We start from the raw sequence: 15819 nt of genomic DNA on the forward strand, positions 1-15819 counted from the left end.
TCCAGTAATTATCTCAGTAATTTAGTTTTAATTGCATGACCATAGCATACAGATATTAGTTATTCAGTTATCAGATTTTAGTATTTCAGTTTACCGATTATACTCGAAACATGTTTTATGCTTGGTCACGCATCCTCATGTAATACCCCATACCTTTTCTAGCTAGAATCCATCCCTAGAATATTAAGGGATAGCTTCCAAGATGAATATTATTTATTTTGTGTGGAATTCTTTAGATTTGAACTTTCCATGACATATGCAATTGAATTAGCTTTTTAGTGATATAAGATTCGCCTAAATCCGATAACCGGATAAGAAGTTATGGCTATTTTAAGCTCCAGTCATAAAACACCGTGATTTGGGCCCTTAGCACGTCACGGAGGAGCGTAATATCACAATTGTCAATTTTCAATGAGGTCCCATGATCTTGCGCGTCGCGGAGAGGCCTAATTTCCCATTTGGCAATTTCCAGTGAGACTTCGAGATATTGGCGCATCGCATTAGTGGTCAAAATGACAAACTTAAGGTCTCCGTGATTGTGGTGCATCGCGGAGGGAGCCCATTTCCCGCTCCTCTAATTTCCAGTGAGCCATCGCGATAGTGGCGCGTTGCGGTAGCCACCCAGTTCGCAAAATATTGCGTTTTTCAGTTTCGTTTGGGGGTTTAAAGAGGGCATTTTGTTCATCCTCCCAGCCCCTAGTCCGTCTTAAACAATGAATTAAACCGCTCCAAAGCATTTTACATTCAATTTTCATCTATTTCTCTCAAACAAACCCCTAGCTCATCAAGCTTTCTTCCCAAGCAACTCAAATTCCTCCATTAATCTTCCAAGGAAACTCAAGATTTAGAATCCCCAAGACAAGAACTCCAAGAATTCATCTCCAAAGCATCAATAGAGATCCAAGATTCAAGTATTAACAACTAGATCATCAATTAAGGTATATGGGGTTTGAACAAGGATAATTCTTTCATCCCTGTGCCCAAAAACTTTATTTTATTTCAAATTTACTGCAGCTTATATGATTTTTCTATGATTTGAATTAGGGTTTATACCCATTATTGCTATTTACAAGTTTATGATATTTCCAATGACTTAGAAGTTGAATTCCATGATTATGTTCATATTTTCATGCCTATTGCTGAAATTTTCAGATTTTGAGATGATTTATGAATGTTTACATTACCAAGTATGAATTTTTTAGATGTTTTAACATAAGATTGAGTCATGGGTTATTTATCCCAAGATTGAATATTATTACTTCAAGAAAGATGATGCTTTAAGAATTTTGTGAGCATATTAACTTCAGTTTTCAGAAAAAGCTTTGATCTTTGATCATCAGTTTAACTATGGAATCCACTTTATAGAATTTAGACCAGCTTTATTTACAGATTTAAACAGATAAATGCATATTTGGTTTTAGATAAACCCTTATGATAGTTTTAAAGTGGATTTTCAACAGAATGAGCATAGCAAATAAAAAGGGAGTAGTATTTAGCACCGAGATAGAAGTGTGGGTTTAGCGTATCCTACTTCCACAGAACTGCGTAACCAACGTAGGTACAGACTCAGATTATTCCCATTTATATGGATGACAGATTTAGCTTGTGATCGATCACATGGGTAGATTATACTCCCTAATAAGAGTGTGACACCTCTTCCCAACATGAGGTTTCTTCCTTAGGAGGACGAGGCGTTGGATTCCATATAGCTTACATGGTTTATGTCGGTTAAGAAAACCTCCCTTACAGAACAGTTTTGAAAGAATTTCCCTTCAGATAAAATAACAGTATTTTCTATACAGACTTGCAGTTTCCACTTAGCCTATATGATTTGAGAATGAGAACAGAATACAGATTTCAGAACTAAGTGTAATGACTCACAAGATTTACATTATATGTCTTGTTATTCATGATTTTGACTTTCAGATTTCAGATTTACTCAAGCTTATGTGAGTCGTTTACATTTAGCATGTATGATTTTATAAACTGTGATGATATTGTTTACTTATTGCATACACCCCCATATACTCAGTACATCATTAAAGTATTGATCCACATATACGTCTATGTGCTACATTGTCTCATAATGTAGGTTCAGGTACTCAGTCTCAGCAGCGAAAGTGATTTTTCGAGCATCATATCTACATCTCTGCAGTTGGTGAGTCCTCATAGTTCGAGGGCTTAGTTATTCAGATTTCCCGTTTATTAGTGGATGTTTTCGTTATTCATTTCAGACAGTTAAAGTCAGTTGGGGCCTGTCCCAGTGGCTCTCTAGATTCAATTAGTAGAGGCTTGTTGGACTATTAGATTCAGTTTTTGATTTTGATTTAGTATGCAGATTTCTCTATATTATTTTACCTATGATATGAGTCTAGCATGTTTCAGATAAGATTTTCGCATTTTTCATGATTTCATACTCATATTTTCCCTATTTCGAGATTCAGAGTTAGTAGAAAGCAGCCAGGGTTAGCTCAGGACTACTCGTAGTTCGAAGCATTGTGTGGTGTACCGAGAATCAGATTTCGGGGCATTACAAACTCAGTATTTACAGATTTTATGTATTCTATTTTGTATGTCATGCTATACACATTCAGACAGTTGTTACTCATGTTCATGAAATCATGCATATTAGCATACCTCATTTAGCATACCAGTATATTCAAAGTACTGATCGCATACTCTTTTCTTGCGCTATGATGTATCATATCATAGGTTTGGATGCTCAGTTCCCGGATCGCGCATAGACTCCCCAGATTATCAGTCGCAGTGGTGGTGAGTCCTCATATTTTGAGGATGTTCAGTAGTTAGTTGGAGTTAGTTGGAGCCTGTACCATCAACTCTTGTTCAGTCAGTTTAGAGGCTTTTAGATATTTCAGACAATTAGTCAGTTCTCCGATTTCAGTTGTCATTGTCAGATATTTTATCAGTATTAGCAGTTTTGTTTATCGATTTTATCAGATTTATTACTTAAAACCTTATGGCATTCCTTAATAAAATTCTACATATGACCTTTTGTTATCAGTTTTACTCAGTGCTCACAATAGGTACCAGCTCATGGGTTAGCTTGTGGTCCCTCGAGACTGTAAGCACTGTGTGGCACCCAGGGTGTACTCTTGGGGAGGCCTTTATCTGCTGCTAGGAGGAGAACATTTGATATGCCAGATGCTGTCATTCAGAAGGAACTTGCAGCTGGTGTGGCTCAAGTTGTTCGAATACTTGACGAGTCCAATGCTGCTGAAACCCTTGAAGGATGCGCACGAGTCTTGTATGAGTCTATGACATGTGAGATTCCACTGGTCTCAAGGGTTTTCTATTGTTGTATGTTCTAAGTAGGACCGACTATGTTATGAAGCTACTGCTACTGGTTTTAATGTTTGTTTTATTCTGGATAGGAATATGCTGGTGTGGCATATTTCTTAGGCCTCCATTCCTAATTTTCTTTTTTTCTAATTTTTTGTTTCTTATTTTATAATTGAATAATTAATCATATTCTATCTTATTTTTTGAGTATCATTAAATTCTTTAATAGCCATATTAATTTATTGTCAATAACTTATTATATTAATTATTAATTATTGTACATAGAACTGAAAAGACACACCAATTGTGTCTTTTTTTATTTTTAATTTCTTTCAATTATCCGTTTATAAGTGTGTGTATAAACAAAGTAATGTGCCCTTTTTTCAAAGATTTTTTAAAATCTTTCTCTAATTATAAAATAATAGTAAGTGCTTTTTTTTATAAAATATTTATAAGAAGTAATTGTTTTTTATATACAATGTATTTGAAAAGAGTAACTGTTCATAACTCATACCTCTTAAATTTATACATTTAATAGTATTCCTAACTCCCATAATTTTTATGTCTTATCCATTGGCATATGATTAATTGATAAAACTTTTGAATTGTACAGATTGATGTAATCGCGAGCCTACATTGAAGTACATCACCTTCACTCATTTGATCAAGTAGCTGAGGTACTCACTAAATCACTTCTCAAAGTCTCTTTTGTATAATAATTTTCCAAGTTGGGTGTTGTTGACGCCGCCAACTTGCGGGGGACGTAATAAAGGATAACTTTAGCTTCTATTTTTAAAATTTTAAATTTAGTATTTCCTTCTCTTTAGGAATGTATTGTATTTAAGTTATATATAGATAAGTATTATCCCTTTCTTAGTTTATCTCTTTGTTGTATTGTATAATCAAGATAAATAGATGTAAGATACATATAGAGTGTGAATAAAAAGTAGATTCATGATGCATTGATGCTCCTTTTCAAGTTTAATAATCACTATTAGTTCAATAATTGCAATTCTAGTTGCATAATTTCAATTGTGATAATGTCTCAATCATTATTTTGAAAGGAGAAAAATATTTATGAAAAATTTTCTTCAAAGTTTGGTTAATGGTTTTACAAATATTTTGATATTTTCTTAATTTTTAAAAATTTTTAATGACTTTTTTTCTACTTAATCTGTGCATATTATTGTTTATTATTAACATAACAAATATTACTAGCATATGGAATGAAATAAAAAAAGAATATCACGTTACTAAACCAAAAATCATGATGGTTGTAATTTAATGGATCTTTGTTTTTCTCTTTTGGGCAAATTAGTTTCCTAAGAACTTCGTTAGGTGATGAAGGTTAGAAAAAAAATATAAAATAGAGTTTTAATATTAAAATGAATCAAAACATAAACTATAATCTATTTGGATTCAACGATTAATTAAATAGTATTTTAAATTTTATTTTATTTTTTGCATATAGTAAAGAAAATTAGTTTGTAAATCTAATGAGATTTTTTGTAACCGCGCGAAGCGCAGCTAAATTTACAAGCATATATATAAAGGAGAAAGAGTAACATGCTTATGTGGCAAGCCTCATTATAAGAATTGCTATTTATCTTTTTTACTATTTGTTTTTACCTTTTTTTCTCATATTTTTGAAGTTTAATTATATCCATGTTGGGATTTTAAGCAGAAAATCAAAGTCATTTTTATTAACTCCTATTTATGGTACCCTTCGCTTTTCTATCTTCTTCTCTTCATTAACAATTATAACATTCTTCTTTCCCTTTAATTCTCTACACTATGTATTTTCTTCTCTCAGATATCTAATTTTTTTTATATTTTCAATTGGGGTTTTAATTTCTCTTCTGTCAAATATCTATTTTCTTTGTTTTCAATAGGAGTTTTGACTTCTCTTCGGTTAAACTATATGCCCTTTTCATCATATTACTTAAAGAACAAATCTTAGGAAACATTCAAGCATATATGTTGGGTTAAAATTATTCGGTGATGGGTTAAAATGATAGGCCGCAAGAGAAGGAGAAGAGAGTAGAGAACGGCAGCGATGCTGCGGCATTAACATCAGACGGTGGTGTTGAGAAATTTGTAGTGAGTTATTGGGGTGTTCCGACGACAAAGGCTACTAAACTTGATGGAACTGAATGGAAATGATATTGCTTTAGAGTAAGTTTAATCATCTTTTCATGTATTTTTTTGATTTATAGTTTGGATTTCGAACAGTTCAAAACACTTAAATATGAAAATTTACTTTTTCGAATCTCAAAGTTTGAAAGTGACGCATAAATTGGTACATAGGGAATATTATTTATTATTTTTTGGAGTATATTTTTATTGGGATTAATGGTGTATATTTTGTAATGTAGCCATGGGAGACTTATCAAGCTTATAGTCAATAGATATGACGAAACACCATGCGCCAATTATGTTTGTGGACAAATTTGCTTATTGGACTGTTAAGATCCTCCGATACCCCATTGATATATTCTTTCAGGTATGTTATAGAATGGAAAGTATTTAATACCAATTCCCAGAATATTGGAAGGCTTTATTATCGTCATAATAATAATAAAAAAATCGTTGGTATTTTATTCGTCCAATAAAATTGGTTAGAGCTCTTATAAAAGATTTTATGTCGCTTCCCGTAATTTGGGAATGTTGGTGGAAAGGTTTATTATCGTCATAATAATAATAAAATTGGTTAACATGGAAACGAACATGGAATTATTTGACTCTACTAATATGGAATGCTTGGTGCACGGGGTTGCCCTTTATTATACACAATTAGTTATAGTCAAAAGAATTAAAATAAAACGTTTTAAAAAGTGTTATTTAAGAAAAATTATTTGATCCTCATTTGCTAATGGTGATAGTTGTCATTATTGTTAGCGTTCAGTAATTATACTAGTAGTAATTGCTGATGTTGTTAGGATAAGCACATAGGAAGAAGCAAGCAAATAAAGGAGTGAAAAGCTTGTAAAAACATCTTTTATTTCCTTCTTTATGATGAATCGAATAGAAATTTTCAGAAGAAAAAAAATATGAGATGCAGAGGTGATTTAATTTTGTATTGCTATTAATTTATGTGGTGCAGAGGAGATATGGTTGTAGAGCGATGATGTTAGAAACAGTGGCTGCAGTGCCTGGAATCGTGGAAGGTATGTTGTTGCACTGCAAGTTATTGAGGTGATTCGAACAAAGTGGTGGATGGATTAAAGCTCCACTAGAAGAAGCTGAAAATGAGAGGATGCATCTCATGACTTTCATGGAAGTTGCTAAGCCAAAGTGGTACGAACGAGCTCTGGTCTTCACAGTGCAAGGCGTCTTCTTCAACGCCTACTTTTTCACTTGCATTCTTTCTCCCAAGTTGTCTCATCGTATCTTGGGGTACTTGAAAGAAGAAGCTATCCATTCCTACACTGAGTTCCTCAAGGAATTGGGCAATGGTAACATTAAAAATGTCCTTGCTCCAGCTATTCCATTGATTACTGGCGCCTGCCTAAGGACTCCACTCTCTGAGATATTGCCGTGGTTGTTAAGGATGATGAGGCTCATCATCGTGATGTCAACCACTTTACATCTGTAAGAATTTATATGGCTGATGATCTCAACTTTCTTGAAATGATTGACATTTGTCCGAAGTGTTGATTAATTAATTTGTCGTTTTAATTACAGGACATTCATTTCTAGGGACAACAGCTGAAGGACTCACCTGCACCACTTGGGTATCACTAAGCCATTAATAATACAAAGAGAGATCAGAGATATCAAGCTAAAACTCACTGTTCTTTTTTGAACTGGTAATATAGCTGTGTAGTAGGTACTACTAATCTTGAATGTTGATGTACATATTTTTGTGTGGATTCGGTTGGTTCTTTGGTGCCTCATGAATCTCTGAGATTGAGGTAGAGTATGATAAGCTCAATATGATTGGAGTATATTTGACATTCGTGATAAAAAATATATAATGGTTTGTTTACTTTGATACACTTTTGGGGGCACAAAGTTTCTTAGTTAAGTATGAATTAATGAGATTAAAGTTAGGACACAATGACAAATAAATATAATTGTGGGAGTTTGCACTAATTCATTTATTGTATGTATGGCATAAAATTGCATGAAAATAAGATGGCCCTCTTTTAATTGGCGATTGAGGTCATAAAGTGAAGTTCTGCTGCTGAAATTCCAGAAACTTCTTTGCCGATGTTTATGGAACTTAAACTGTGGATGGCATAAGAAGCTCAATCTGTGGAGAATCTTATACTAGCTGCTCAAATAGGATCTTCTTTATGGATATACAAGAATGTGATCAACTTTAATAAGCAATATGAGATCAATTTTGAAGGTTAATGTGAATGGAGTTCTCTCTTTGGTATTAGATGATGTCGAACCGGTTGTGCTCCATTAACTATGAAGGGGACGGACACAACAGGTGTTGTCTTTCTTTACAAAGCTTGATAGAATAAGACTATACGAAAACACCAAAAGTTTTCCTAATAAAAACCGGGAAGGTATGAATGATTTTAAGAAATCAGAATTTAATGTTGAATTCAAGCAAGTGGAGTCAAGAAATATGGAACTTAATAGAAGTGAAAGAGAATAGTTATAAATTTAGGTGTGGAAAGCAGACGATTGCTGCTTTTTGGAAACAATATCAGAAGGCAAAATTAGCAAATTGGTTAAGCTGCGATTGAGCAACATATTAATGGATTTTACACATTTGGAAGCAGTGAAAATTTTGGTGATGCCGCATCACTGATGCGGTATAAAAGGGCTTGTGATGGTGCATGAATGGTTTGCTAAAACTTTGAACCCCAAAGATTTGCAGGTAAAATAAGAAATAGTAGCAGACGTACCACAAAAATGCTTAAATTATTAGAGATTACTGATGATCTTGAACTAATAGATCCTCCTCTATATGGGGGAAATTGCATGCAGAAGTAGGGAATAATCACGGTATCGCATCATGAATCGAACAAATTTTTATTCTCAGTTGAGTGGGATGAAAATCAATATATATATATATAATGAAGGAGAAAGAGTAACCTGTTGATGTGGCATGCCTCATTGACTAGAATTGCTATTTATCTTTTTTTATTGTCTTTTTGCCTTTTTTTCTCATATTTTTGGAGTTTAAATAAATTTATGTTGGAATTTTAAACAAAAAATCAAAAGTTATTTTTATTAACTCCTATTTAGGGCACCTTTTCCTTCCCCATCTTCTGCTCTTCATTGACAATTGTAACGTTCTTTCCCCTTAATTCTCTGCACAATGTATTTTCTTCTATCAAATATCTAATTTGTTCTTTATTTTCAATTGGAGTTTTAATTTCTCTTTTTTCAAATATCTATATTCTCTGTTTTCAATAGGACTTTGGACTTCTCTTCTGTTAAACTATATGCCTTTTTTATCATATTACTCATGAATAGATCTTAAGAAACATTCAATCGTATATGTTTGTGATATAATAAAGTTGGGAGATTTTTCATACATGACTATAGTGTCTTACAGAGAAATTGAGGAAGTGTTTTAAGGTCTTTTCAAATTTCTGTATATTTTCGAATTGAGGAAGTGTTTGGGGATCGGTTTTGTATTTTGATTTGTTAGATTTTTAATTTTGTGAACTAATTTGTTGTTTTACTATAATGAATTTCTCATTTTTAATTTGTTTTGCAGAATTACCTTCAAGTTTACTCTTTCATACGTTGAAGATCTCAAAAATAAATTTTGGAATGGAGGAATAACTTGAAGATGGGGAAAGAGAAAATAGCCGCGTAATGTTGTATCTCCTTATCCTTTTTTGGTCATTCTTAATATTTCTTTAATTTTTTGTGAAGAACTATGTGATAGAAGTTTGTCGCCTCTTTTTATTTTGACATGAAGTTGCAAATCTTTCCTGAGCTTTATATTTCACTATCATTGTTTGGGATTTTGGCCGAGAAACTTAATTTGTTTTGCTTATCGAATAAAAAAAATGATCTTCTTTTCACTTTTATTTTTCATTTTTTAATTTAGTACCCTAGTTATTATTGATATTAGATGTAATTATTTGTATATTTTTTTTATTTTAAAGTATTTGTGTTGTGATGATTAATAGATCAGTAGAAAATATAGTGAACCTTAACTGTTTAGAGAATCTGTAGTTATTAATGAATTATAAAAATAAGAATGGTATAGATAAAGGAAAACAAATAGCGAGGAATGAGGATTCATAAAGCTGCCTCCAAATGACTTGGGAATAAAGCATATCTATCGTTGTTGTATTTGTGTCATGATTTGTGATATATTGGATCGAGGTTGTGTTTCGATTATACTGCTGGAATCATTTTTGTAATGCCTTTGCTCTGGGAGGGGGTTAAAATCAGTAATGTTAGCCATTCTGATGATCTGAAGTAGTTGTGTTATAAATTATAGGTCAGTAGAAAATGTAGTGAGCTTTTGCTGCTAGAGAATCCAAAGTTCTTGAGTTATTGATATGAGAATGGTACATATGAAGGGAACAAATGGTGAGGATTCATAAAGCTGACTTTGAAGAACTTTGGTGTGAAGTGTATTTGTGGTTGAGTTATCGTTGTATTTGTATCATGATCTGTGTTTAATTGAGGTTTCATTTCCGTTGGACTATTGGAGTCATTTCGTAATGCCTTTGTTGTAATTTGGATCACAAGTCAAGCATTAGTTTTCTAAGTTAATAGCCACATGCCAACATAATATGATTCCGTTAATGAGAATCACTTAGGATTGTTAAAATCACTGCTTAACTATGTTTTACATTATTTTGGACATGCATCACGTTAATCTTTTTGTAACCTTTTTGTTACACATGCTCTGATGAAGCATTGTTTTTTGTGTTTTCAACTTCTGTTTCTTTGCCCAAATGCAAGATCAAGGTATGTATATAGAAGTTACGTGAGTGTAGTGTAATAAGGAATCAGTTTCTGCTTTCTGTCGGTATAGGATCAGTAACATGTGACCATGATACACCTAAAAAAAGTTCAGTAAGGATGGTGACTACACAAAAAATTACTTATATCTCATTTCTCTTTGGAACAGTCTTTTTAGGTTGTAAATATTGAGAATTATTTCAAATGGATCGAAATGTTGGAAAAGACATGACGGGGAAGTAGAATTAGGAACAAGGTCGCTATAGCTCTGTATAAACTAGAAATGAGGTTGTTGGTTCTGCAAATCAGAGATTCTTCCAGGATCCATCCAGTTCTATTAATACGAACAGAAGATGACCTGATTTCATTGCACCTGCTAAAGCTAGGCCTGTAAATTATTTTATTCAGACTGGTGAGGAGTTTGCTCTGGAATGTAGAATAATATTATTAGCTTCACGAAGCGTGATCAAGTACCCTGGTATATATATAATAAAAGAAAAATCTAAACAAGATAATGTGACACCTCTCTTTGGCCTCCATTTTTATTTATATTTTTCTTCTTTTTTGGATTTTTCACTTATTTATGTGTTATGTTACCAAAAAAAAAAACTCCAACAACCTTTCTTGCCTATCTTTTGTATTCAAAACTCATAATTACTTATTAAACTCTCTTTATTATGTTAATTAGCAGCCTTTCAATTGCCTTGTTTTTAAAACTAATTATTTTTAATTAAGTTTTTTATTTTGCACACCTCTTTGTCTCCCAAGTATAAAATAGAAAATATAATATGGAATGAACATGGTGAGCTGGTTATAAATTTGGTGATTTCTCAAGTTGCAAGTATTGTGGACCATCCACTATTTGTTTTCCTAATTTTTTCCTTCTTTCTTTTTGTTTTTGCTCTTTTCAATTACTTGCTTTGATAAGAAAATAGGAAATCAATCATTACTTCTTAAGTTATGCAACAATAAAATTATTTTCTATTGATTTGCATTCATATGTATTAAGAAACTGAAGTTTTGATGATGGACATATGAATGACACATGTTATGCATGCTGGTCCACACAAGTGAAATAAGAGAAGTTACTGTGAAGGCTGATGATAAAATCACTTGAAGACAAAAGTTGAAAGGCAAACAAACTCAACATTTGTCATGTGTAATAAAGAAGTTGGAAAGATGATAAATGCAACACTTAGAGATTGAGTTGAACACTTAGAGATTGAGTTGATCAAGGAGTCTTGCCAGACTAGGAGATAAAGTAGAAGAGTTCTACCCAGCCAAGGAGATAGACTGTAACAAGGAGTGAAACTACCTAAGAGTCCTATTGAAGTAAGAAGAGCACATAATCTAAAGGAATTAATCAGGAGTTGGCTTAAATACAACAAACGACATTCAAGAGTTTCACTTATGCACTGAAAAAAAAGCATCAATCAGCAAATCAGTTCACTAGCTTAAAGAAGAACCTGGTCCTTTACTTAGCAAGTAATACTTTGTGTAATAATTTGGTTCTTCAAGTTGTAATGAGTCTTAATTCTAGTCTCAGTAAAATATAAAATGAGTTAGGAGTTTGTGTCTTCAAGTTAGGAAACTCGAAAACTTGGGAACACTTATCTTAAAAAGATTTGTGTTATAGTAGAAATAAGAGTCAGAAGTTTAATTCCTAGTTTACAACTCTTGTAATTTGTTGATTATTGAGGCTCAAGAGTTTTAGTGAAGGGGTTAAATCCTGTAGAGGTACAGGTCGTGGTTTTTTACACCTTTTTTGAGCCGGGTATTTTTCATGTAAAAATATTGTCTTCATATTTTACTTAAGGGAACCATGTTATCTTACTTGTTCCACTGATAGACAACTATTAGAATAAAACACTAAAATCAGTAGGGTACGCACTCTAACAATATGTATTTGTTTGTCTGAAGAAATTTTACCTTTTTACAAGATATCATAACTGTAATTTCTTATTTGGTAAAATATGTGCTAATATACTTGATTATTTTTCAGGTTCATAGGACAAAGATTTGAAGGCAAAAGTTGTGCGCATTTTATCAGGCGTAAAATATTTTTTTTTCAATTTTGACAGGTTTAGCAGCATCTCATTTTTGTTACAACATAGACATGTGCCTTATCACAAAAGTGACCAAGCAAGCATATTATGATGGTTTTAGCCGATAATCTCACAATCTACCCAAAAGAGTCTTTATTAGTAGCATTAAAGAGTATGAGAAAAGAGAAAAGAAGGTAAGATGGAGATCATGAATCGAATGTATATACAAAGAGACTATGTATTTATATGAAATGATTTGTTCAGAGTTATTTTATAGAAGCACATTAGAGGGAGAAAAAAAGAAAAATTATCTTAATGAGAGAGAAAATACTACAACTTAAGGGTAGAGAAAGAACAAAAAAGGAAAGAAAAACAAAGGGTCAAAAGAAAAAAATTATGTAAATAACATTCTTCCTACACAACAAAAGAAATAAATACCTTAAATGGTCAGATGCAAGGCCGGAATAGTAATTAATGACAACCTTTATTCCACACTTAAGAATATTTTATAAGAGAGAAGAGAGAGCACTTTGAGCTAGAGAGAGAAATGAAAAAGAGAAAATGAAAATTTCTGCCTTCTCTAATAAATGAAGGCATCTATAAATATAGGAAGAAAAGAAATCTAAAAATAGTATTATAGGTCCCACATCCGGGTTCTATGTAAAGTGGATCTACTGTGTAGAAATACTATCAAGGGTCCCACATCTGGGTCCCGTATACTATGTGTATCAACACTTTATCTTTTCCCTTTAATTTTCTAAGAAATTCTTCAGTTCTTGCTATGGCTTCATCGGATAGTGGTTTATCCACGGAGACAGGCTGAGAATCCGGAACTTCTTCGTCGGCGATAGCATCACTGGTTATACTCTTCATAGAAGTATTTGACTTATCATGATTATCCACTGATTTCATCAAATTTCTTCGAACTTCTTCCAAATATTTCTCAATCAGTTCAATCCTATCTCTGTCATGGATAGAGATTTTTCTAGCAATATATGTTAGTGATTTATCCTCAATAATGCCCTTTTGAGGGGCTATAGAATACTCCTGAATCGATCTTATGATAGTAGCCAAGAGTTCTTGTTCATACAATATTTTTATTTTGGGATCTTTGCACATCAGTTTGTCCAAAATACTATTATAAAATATCCTATATAAGTAAGGGCTTTGTTCTTTAGTGAATCCTATTTTTTGGGCATGATGCAAATTGTTACTGCCCATAAATGGTATGTTAAATGTACTATTTTGATTAATAATCATTTCTCTGTAACTAATATTGCTATGACTGATAGTGGTGCAGATGTTAGTTGCATAAAAAAGGAATTAATTCCCACAAGATATTTTCAAAAAACTACTCATATAGTTAACTCTGCATTTGGACTTTCTCTTGATATAGAGTATAAATTGCCTAATACTCATATTTTCCAAAATAAAGTATGCATTCCACATTTTTTCTTTTAAGTAAAGAATCAGTTTTACCTTCCAATTATACTTGTAACCCCTTTTATAAATGCTATTTATCCTTGTACTCATCTTGATGCAAAAGGATTTACTGCTACTTACAAGAATAAAGAGATATCTTATTCTTTTGTTACAGATCCCGTAACTAGAGATATTAATGCTTTAATTGATATGAAGCAACAACATCTTAATTTTTTTACAGCTTGAATTACTTAGCATGAATATTTGTGATACAAGGAAATCTACTAAGATACATGAAAAAATTAAATTGATTTCCAAATAAATAGTTGTTGATATTTGTGCTGATCACCCCAGTGCCTTTGAAATCGCAAAAAACATATTGTTACTCTTCCATATAAAGATACTTTCTCTGAGGATAATATCCCAACAAAATCTTGATCTTGTCAGATGAATGCTGAATTAGCTGAATTCTGCAAAAAAAAAGAGATTGATAATCTATTTTAGAAAGGTTTGATAAAGCCTTCAAAATTCCCATGCTCTTGTACCGCTTTTTATGTTAATAACGTAGCGGAAAAGAAATGAGGTGTTCCCAGGTTGGTAATAAATTACAAACTTTTGAACAAATATTTAAAATGGATTAGGTATCCTATTCCAAATAAAATGAATTTATTATCTCGGTTATACGATGCCAATATATTTTTTAAATTTGATTTAAAATCTGGATATTAACAAATTCAAATATTTAAAGAGCATACTTACAGAATTGCTTTTAATGTTTCTTTTGGGCAATATAAATGGAATTCATGCCATTTGGTTTGAAAAATGCCCCATCAGAATTTCAGAAAATAATGAATGATATATTTAATCCTTACATGAATTTCACCATCGTTTATATTGATGACATTCTTGTATTTTCTAAAATATTTAAATTTCATATCAAGTATCTTGTATTTTTAAGAAGATTGTGATACAAAATGTTTTGGTGATATCTAAACTAAAAATGAGTCTATGTCAAAAAGAAATTAGATTCTTAGGACATAATATCTGTCAGGGAACAATTACTCCCATTCAGATATCTCTTGATTTTGTTTCTAAATTTCTTGATGTTATCACTGATAGAACTCAATTACAAAGATTTTAGGGTTGTTTTAATTATATTTCCCCTTTTTGTGAGAATTTATCTCACATTTTAGCCCCATTATACGATAGGCTAAAAAAGAATTATAAGGTTTCTTGGAGTGATAGTCATACCAATTTGGTTAAACGTGTTAAATAGAGTGTTAAATCTTTACCCTATGTAACTTTAGCCAATCCGACTTGGGAAACATTTGTCGACACAGATGCTTCTAGTATTGGTTATGGTATTTATTTCTTTTGTTGTAAGTTCTTTTGTTGACAGTTCTTTATTACTCACTACTGCCAGCCCTTCGATCCTGTAAATCTGGTATAAGAGCCTAGGACCTTTAATGATAATTATGTAATAGATCTAAAGTATTTAGCATAAATATGAATTTTCTTAGTCATGGAAATAGAAGATATGAGTACTAAGAGTACTCGACTTGAAGAGGTAGATATACCTTAAAATCTGAACTTGTTAAACAAGTGGACTATTTCAAAAGTTGATATTAAAACCATTTATGATTATGGTTGATTTGATAAAGTTCATTCTAAACAGATTATAAAGACGACTGAACAGTCTTTTGCATTAAATTCATCAGAATAGATAATTCATTTATTAAATAAATGCGATATTGATTTATATAAAAATCATTATAACTTTGTGCATATTGGAATGATTCAAATTGCCTTTAAACCATTAACTATTAAAGGGTTACCAGAAACTTTCTTAGCAGCTCTTAGAGATACTAGAAATCTGAATTTCAGACAGTCCTTAATGGGCTCGATTGAATCCACTTTGGCATATGGTCCAGTTTATTTTAATACTCAGTCAAATTTACAATTATCTTTGACTGATGCAAATATTCTTGATACTTTAACATTAAATATAAAAATCTACGGTTATAATTATGCGCCTGGATCTAAACTTATTTGTGAGTCATACAGAATTTATTACAGATTATTAACTACTTTAAATCCTCGATGTAGGTTATACAATACATCAGATCAGACTATATTAGTCGAGACTAATTTTGCTAGG

At 32.0% G+C, this 15819-nt stretch overlaps 1 pseudogene; it reads left to right on the top strand.

Moving 5' to 3' along the window:
• The first annotated feature begins 3155 nt into the window (after nt 1-3155).
• On the top strand, nt 3156-7348 carry LOC107860947 (annotated as a pseudogene).
• The last annotated feature ends 8471 nt before the right edge of the window (nt 7349-15819 follow it).

This window comes from Capsicum annuum, chromosome 2 (genome assembly GCF_002878395.1).
Source record: "Capsicum annuum cultivar UCD-10X-F1 chromosome 2, UCD10Xv1.1, whole genome shotgun sequence".
Taxonomy (NCBI): domain Eukaryota; kingdom Viridiplantae; phylum Streptophyta; class Magnoliopsida; order Solanales; family Solanaceae; genus Capsicum; species Capsicum annuum.